Source organism: Octodon degus, unplaced genomic scaffold, assembly GCF_000260255.1.
Source record: "Octodon degus isolate 3935 unplaced genomic scaffold, OctDeg1.0 scaffold00004, whole genome shotgun sequence".
NCBI lineage: Eukaryota > Metazoa > Chordata > Mammalia > Rodentia > Octodontidae > Octodon > Octodon degus.
This window is the reverse complement of record NW_004524580.1, coordinates 4,534,437-4,542,468: the sequence shown is the minus strand read 5'-3', so window position 1 is coordinate 4,542,468 and position 8,032 is coordinate 4,534,437. Positions and strand designations below refer to the sequence as shown.

General features: G+C 38.7%; 1 pseudogene; it reads left to right on the top strand.

Annotated features, from left to right (window-relative positions):
• The first annotated feature begins 826 nt into the window (after positions 1-826).
• LOC101560646 lies at positions 827-5,843 on the top strand (annotated as a pseudogene).
• The last annotated feature ends 2,189 nt before the right edge of the window (positions 5,844-8,032 follow it).

Here is an 8,032-nt window from a genome sequence, read left to right as displayed (position 1 = left end):
GCACTGTTTCATTCACATGTAACCCTAATTGGTGCTCTTGCCTCCATCAGTGGTGTTGACACAGCACAGTTCTTTTCAAAGGCTCCTCCATTATCTTACGAAATAAGCCCTGGAGAGTCAGTCCCTGTGGACCCATGAACTTGTCCAAGCATGTCTGAGTCAAAAGAGAATACAGCTTAGTCCCAAATTGAAGTTCAAAGTCTGCTAATGTTTTTAAGATGCTAAGTTTCAGAGAAACCCATCCCTTCAAAACAAGAAATACAACTGGGAAATGTAACTGTAAGACAAATAGGAAGAGTAGGATCCAACACAGAGGACACAGGTTCTAACGTCAAATAGGCTGGGAAATAGTAGATGAGGATATTTCTTTTACAAAAATAGGTTTAGTAACATTCAGTGCTCAAAGGTGATTTACCAAGTTAAAACAGAGCAAATTTATAGAGATCTGTGAACTAAAGAGAAAGAAAAGCAAAACGTAAATACGAAGCTTTAGCTAATTAGAGCTTACAACTTAAATTATGAAAATACACTTATTTTCTTTATAAAAGACCTAGATAAGGGACTTAGTCTTATTTTTACTGTAGCTGATTAAAAGTTTAGCACTAAATTTGAGTCTTAATTATAGCAACAATAATTAACAACTTGGTTCTTCACAAAACATACATATAAAGTTCCCTCGGCGGTGGCAGCGGTGGCGACGGGCGCAGAACGGGGACTGTACCGCCCGGGACGTGAGCGCCGGTGGGGAGGGCCATGACTGGATAAAAGTGCTGAATACAGTTGCTTTCTATAAATTCTTGTCAGCTCCTTGGGATTTGAAAAGAAAATGCGTGGTGTCATACCTAGTGAAAGTAATGGGCTTTCAAAAGGTAGTCCATCCAAGAAAAACTTTCCTTGAAGTTTTTTCAGAAAAAGGAAACTAAGAGAGCCTTAGATTTTACAGACTCTCAAGAAAATGAAGAAAAACTTCTGAATACAGAGGATCAGAAATTGACCAAGTTGTTCCTGCAGTACAGTCCTCGCCTGTAAACTGTGAGAAGAAAGAAAACTTGCTGCCTTTTGTAGGACCGAATAATCTTGGCAATGCTTGTTATCTTAATAGTATACTTCAGGTATTATATTTTGCCCTGGTTTTAAATCTGGAGTGAAGCACTTATTTAATTTTATCTCTAAGAAGAAAGAGATGCTAAAGGATGAAGTGAATTAAAAAGACAATGGAAACTGCAGAGATGATTCTTTGGCAAATTATGAACTTATATGCAGTTTGCAGTCCTCAATCATTTCAGTCCACAGCTTCAGGCTCATTTCCTCTTAAATCTGGAGAAAGACACTGACGAGCTTGCAGCTCAGCCAAGACGACTGCTTAATACACTCGGGAACTTAACCCTGTGTATGAAGCATATCTACAGCATGATGCACAGGAAGTATTACAGTGTATTTTGGGAAACATGCCAACTCCTAGAAAAAGAAGAAGTAAAAAATGTGGCAGCATTGCCTACAAAGTTAGGAGGTAAAGCCTCATCAGAAGGCCAAATAGCTCAGCAGATTAAAACACCTACAAGCAGGTGCAGGGGCTAGGGGTTTGATCCCCGGGCTTGCCATGCCAGTCCAACCCCCGGGGTATGCTGAGACAACAATTGAGACTGGGTGTGGTGGCACATGCCTGTAATCCCAGCTCTTGGGAGGCTGTAAACAGGTGCATCACCAGGAGTCCGATTTAGTAGTGAGACCCTGAACACCGTGTAGACCCTTCCCTAAAATTCAAAAATAAATAAATAAATAAACCTCATCAGAAAGAGGAAGTGAGTGAAATTAACAGCATGAACAGGGACAGTCTGAAGAATTCTGAGAACTATTTAAAAAAAAAAAAAACCTCCAAAAGAGAATGACACTGAATTTGGTAACATGAAGAAAAAAGTCAAAGTCTCCAAGGAACAACCATCACTGGATGAGAACCAGAGACAAATCAGATCAAAAAGAAAAGCTTCTGGGGATACACTGCAGAGTCCTCCTCAAGTAACCCCCAAGTGTGTTTCTGAAAATGAGAGCATAAGAGCCTCTCAAAAGAAATCAAGAGTCAAAATAAATTGGTTAAAGTCTGCAACAAAGCAACTCAGCATCTTTCTAAGTTCTGGGAAAACTAACAACAAAACCAAGGCGCTACAGGAAATGAAAGTTTTGAAGGGGTCACGGGGAAGGCAGTAAAACAGCTAATAGTTGTGGACTTGAATCTCCAGAAAATACCACACCTCTAGAGAATAGACTTAATGAACTTAAGTCCATAAACAGAGGTGCAGAGCAAAATGGTTTTGAACTAATGGAAAAATTATTTCAAAGTCAACTGGTATTAAAGACTCAATGCTTAGAATGTGAAAGTTTAACAGAAAGAAGAGAAGATTTTCAGGACATCAGTGTGCCAGTACAAGAAGATGAGCTTTCTAAAGTAGAGGATAGTTCTGAAATTTCTCCAGAGCCAAACACAGAAATGAAGACCTCGAGATGATAATTTCAGTTTGCTACAGCGGAGAGGATTGTAGGAGAAGATAAGTATTTCTGTGAAAATTGCCATCATTGTACCAAAGCCGAGCGAAGTCTTCTGTTTGACAAAATGCCTGAAGTTATAACCATTCTTCTGAAATGTTTTGCTGCCAGTGACTTGGAATTTGATTGTTATGGTGGTGGACTTTCCAAGATCAATACTCCTTTAATGACACCCTCAAATTGTCACCAGAACAATGGAATACAAGACCAACTAATGGCAGCTATGGATTATTTGCAGTTGTAATGCACAGTGACATTACAATTAGCAGTGGGCATTACACTGCCTCTGTTAAAGTCACTGACCTCAACAGCTTAGAACTAGATAAGGCGAATTTTGTGGTTGACCAGATGAATGAAGCAAGTAAAACAGAACCACTAAAAGAGGAGGAAACAAGGGGTGCAGGTGAAAAGTATGATGACGAAGAGGCATCATTGAGAGTTGGTGGAAATACATAGCCAAGTAAAACTTTGAACCAAGAAAAATGTAGAAGCTATTAGACTTCTTGGAGAACAAAAGAGCAAAGCAGATTATGAGCTCTACAACAAAGTGTCTAATCCTGAGAAGCCTGCCAGTACTGCATTTGGTGAACACAAAAGTTGTGAGATGAACACTATTAATGGGACACACAAAGTGGACAGGAAGAAGGAATTCAGGGACCAAACAGGCATGAGTGGCTTTGAGAACAAAATTTCTTGGGTAGTGCAAAGGTTAAAGGAGTATGAGAGGAAGTGGTTGCTTTTTGATGATTCTGAAGCAAAAGTTACTGCACAGAAGGACTTTCTGGATTCTCTTTCCCCTTCTACATCTCCTACATTGACTTCTCACCTGTTATTTTATAAGCAATTGTACAGCAGGTATACTTTCCCTGTGTATATATTAAGTAGGCCTGGCCAACATTGGTAAAGTTGACTACAGCAGACAATCTTTTAGCTTATATTTTAAAGCTACTGGATATTATGGCTCTTTCTAGATTTTTATAGAATAGTAAGATTTGAAATACTGATAAACCATGTTAATTTTTAGAATTCATTTCCTTTCATAGAGACAATTGATGTGATAACTCCTGGGAATAAACTTGTACAGATCCAAAATTATGCAAGATGGAAGCATTTAAGCCTTTTGGATTCCAGGCAGAACCAGCAGGGGGTTCTCATCTCCATACCACCATTCTGGCATATCCACAGGGAAGTCCCACCCAAATGAGAGAAGTGAATAGAAACCTAGATCCCATTCTCCCTAGATCCCTGGCATGAAAATCAAGTGAAATCACATTGCAGAGTGCCTACATTTTTATACATTCGCCATCTACTAAAATTAATAAGAAACTGAGCTCTTCCAGGTCCTGGTACAGAACTGTTACATAGTTACATGCTCAATAAATGTTTAATGAATGAAGGGGGAAAAAGCCTTTTGAATTTAAATCAATCTTTTGTGTTTGCTTCTTATTTTTTATTTAAATTTTTGTGCGTGTTTGCTTTTTAAAATAAAGTGCTTGTATCTGTATTCTCTATATTTTGGAGAAATTATCTACATGATGTTTATTGGTCTGTGCTTGTTCACCTACAAAGCAGAATCTCATTCAGTAAGTTCAGCTTCATCACCACAAAGCCTGATCTCTGGTGGGCTGTATCTGGGGCACAAAGCCTAGAATGTTGTGTTCATGTCGGGGGTTGCGACTAGGCCTTGAATCACTTTGGAAAGTCCCAGAAAAACCAGATGGTCCCTTTTATCTTCACCAGAATTTACTATACATTTATGAAGATGATTCTGTATTCTAGTACACCTTTTTGGGCATGGACTAATTGACATCTCTTCGTAAGCAATATTCTGAACAATTTGTATACATCAAACTTGAAAGGTATGACCTTAAGTTTAACTTTGTTAAGAACTAAGTTAATAAAACATAATTGCTTAACTGTATATAAATGCTCAAATATTTTTATATATGTGTTTTTATTGTAAGCACAACTGGATGAGGAGGAGAATAAACATGTATAATTACCTTGGACACTTTCTGGCTGGAGGTGAAGAATTTCTCAAAGAGGAGAAGTTGTTAGTCTATCCAAATTGTTATTCTTACAAGGCTTATAATAAAACTGTTGCATCCTAAAAAAAAAAAAAAAAAAAAAAAGCATATTTATTTTTTCTCTGCCTAGAAAATGTATATTTACCCTATGCCTAAATGTTTATTTGTATCCCTAAATGTGTACATTTAGCTGTTTCGCTATAATGTCAACTTTTAAGATAAATTTTCACTATAGACCATTAGTGCTGGAAGATTCAGAGATGATAGGTGACTAGATGGACAGACAGTGGAGGGGTGTTTACCGTTGATGGATGACATTGATGAGGAAGAAACTCTGCAGGTTTTCATGACTCTTTCAATCCAGCAGATAAGAATTTAAGGAACTGAAGATAGTTTCCTGATTCTCTAGTGGCCAGACAGAGACTGAAATATATCAAGGGAAGAACAGTGAATTCAGTTTTTACATGTTGCATGCATACTAAGGAGCCTGAAATACCCAAGAGAGGGTTGAAAAAGCAGAATCTAAAGCCTAGAGAGTTCTAGTCTGGCTATTATTTTTTTCAGTAACAATATAAAGAAAGTAGTTTGACAAGAAAATGAAAACATTGAACCAGGGAAAATATCTGTTCTTCCTGGACTTAGAAATAATGAGACTAAAAACAATTCAAGGGCAGATTTCCCATAAATGCCAGCACTAAAGGAAAAGCAATGTAGGAAAACAGGCAAAAAGTCCTGTGGGGAGCCAGGAAAAGTATGTAGAAAATAACAGGACCAGAGCATTAAATGAAGCAAAGAGTTCCAGTGAAGAAATACTAAAAAGTGTGAGCAATTAGAAGGCCATTGTGGCCTTAGGAGGAGTGGTCTCAGTAGTGTGGTGGAAGCAGAAGAAATGGTTTTGAGAAGAAAGGAAGAACTAGAAGACAGAAGCCTCCATATACACTTGAAAGGACTGTTAAAACCAGAGGAGGTTTGTGTTTTACTTTCTAGGAGGAAATCTAATCTTGCATATGGGTACCAAAAGGAGCTGAGGAGGGCAACCAGCTCATGTACCAGAGAAGAGCTAAAGAAAAAAACTCTATACTGCACTTGGGCCCCTGGTTGAGTGTTTCTTCTCTCTGAACTCTCAAAGGGTACACAGAGGAGCTAGGAGAACCCATGAATAAGAAGGGGACTTGGAATACTGGTGAGAAGGCCACAGAAAGCCAGGTCCATGAGAATGAAGTCTCGGAGAGTGCCACAGACAGGATGTGCTGTCCAAAGGGACCGGTGGACTAGCTCTTATCAGCCTGCCAAGCCCAGGGGTAAGACAGAGCAACTGTACTGCACTCAAAGCCAGCAATGGCCCAGGAAAGATCAGACTGCCTACCAGTACTCTAACTCTGTTAAGATAAGAAAAGAGGAAATCCCACTTCATAAGAAATTCTCAAAATTGTCCCTTTCTTGGGAGTGCACCTTTCACTTGAATAATGGAGTATAATGTTAATATAAATGACTGCTATCCTGAGCTGTGAACCCAAGCTACCTTAAGGACCCAAAGAACCCAGAAGAGGAGTCTCAGAGGAGACAAGCACCCACTCAAGAGGGCTGAAAACCCACTTTGTCTAATCACTTAATGCCATACTCAGGCTTTTTCACAATAACACCATTTAACCACTTTTCTAAAGCTTTTTCATTTGATAACTTGTCTTCTTGTTTGTTTATAGCTTATTTATCCTTAGCTTGGCTATGTGATTTGTTATATCATGTCATATGTGTCCCTCTCTGCATGGAAGAAGAAAATTAACTGTGAAGACTTCCCCTGACATCACATCTAAATCATGCAGGACTGTTTTCAAATATTCCAGATGAAACAAACTACTAAGGAAATGTTGTACACAAGAGGATTTAGGAAATTTACACATGGCTTCTAAACCATGGCAGTGTAAGCTGTTTATATGAACTTGTGCCCTTTTTTTGAGATGACAATATAATCCCTAACAAAGCTGATTTGTGGTGCAGCGGACCAATCTCACACCTGGTGAATCGCTGTCATGCCAATGAAATCTGAATTTCAGCTTTTCTCTTAGAAGAAAATAAGAGACACAAATCTACTAATGGAATTGAAAATGAGATCATTTGAGAGGGAAAAAAGGCTGTATTTTGAAGTAGGAATGTCAAAAAAGGTGATGGTAGGTTTTCTCTGATATGGCAGTGGCTTTCTCGCGCAGTTTAAAAGGAATATTACAGAAAGCATTCCAACTGTTTCTTGAGGTGGCTTCAGTCTACCTGCTTTGCCTCAGATGACCTTTTTCTGACTGTGAGGTCTGCCTTTGTTTGTCCTCCTTCTGCTTAGGTCACATTTTCACTTTTGCAAGACCTTGAGCCCCAAACTCTCCTTTCTCATTCCCAAACTGCTTTTCACATCCTCCCCTCCCCTACATGCACTGACCCCTGTATACTTCTGATATTTGACAATGGTCTGTAATTGGCCAAGCCCTGGGAGGACTTGTTATCCAAGGACAGGCTCACAGCTCACACTAACAGGAGGATCACTGTCATACCACCAGGCCAAACAACTTCAATCGGTCCCTTATCTAGACTTTGAAAGCAGGTTTTTAGAAGTTCTGGAAAGAGAAAAACCATATTCCGTGCCAATCTCAAAATAAATGAAATGTCAACGAGGATAGGCAACTCTTTAAAATTGCACTAACACATTTAAATATTATTTTTCTCTTTCCCTGAACTTTAAATGTTCCCTGAGATTTGTCCTAAGCTATTTCTTTCTTATATTCATTCATTTTATTAAATCTCATGGATGTAAGTATATTAATTCACTGTTGACTTTCAAATTTATATCTATAGCCTAATCCCCTCTTCCAAATACCTATCTTGTGTAACCTGTACCTTAACATGTTCATTTGAAGATCTGTAAACATTTCAAAAAATGAAATATCTTTGTCTAGATTTGGACTCTTGATTTCCTGTCTAAACCATACACTGGGGGACCAGAGATTTAGGTCAGCGGTATGGCGCCTGCCTGGCAAGTTTCAGGTGCTGAGTTCCATTCCTAGTTCAAAAAAATTCTCCTTTCCTAGGCCTAATGGCCCTGTGCACATGTTGGAAAGAAAGAAGAAAGAAGGGAGTGAGAGAAAAGAAAGGAGGAGGGAGGAGGAGAGAAGAGGGAGAGAGAACTGCTTACTAGGAGAACAGCATGGTACTGGGCAGCATGCAAGTAAAAGCAAATATTCTTAGACATAACTTGGTAGATAATTGTTAAAATGCTTACTCTTTACTTATTGGTCTAGATTTTAAAAATGAAGAACAGGCATCATAAAGGATCAATACATTTTTCCAAATGAGTCATTGGTTTAAAAATACCATATAAAGTGTTTCTATGACTTAGACGTGCAATCAAGCTCATGGGTATTCTACTGAGGTCAAAACATTCAACTGAAGGGCCAGCCAGATAGCTCAGTGGATTAAAG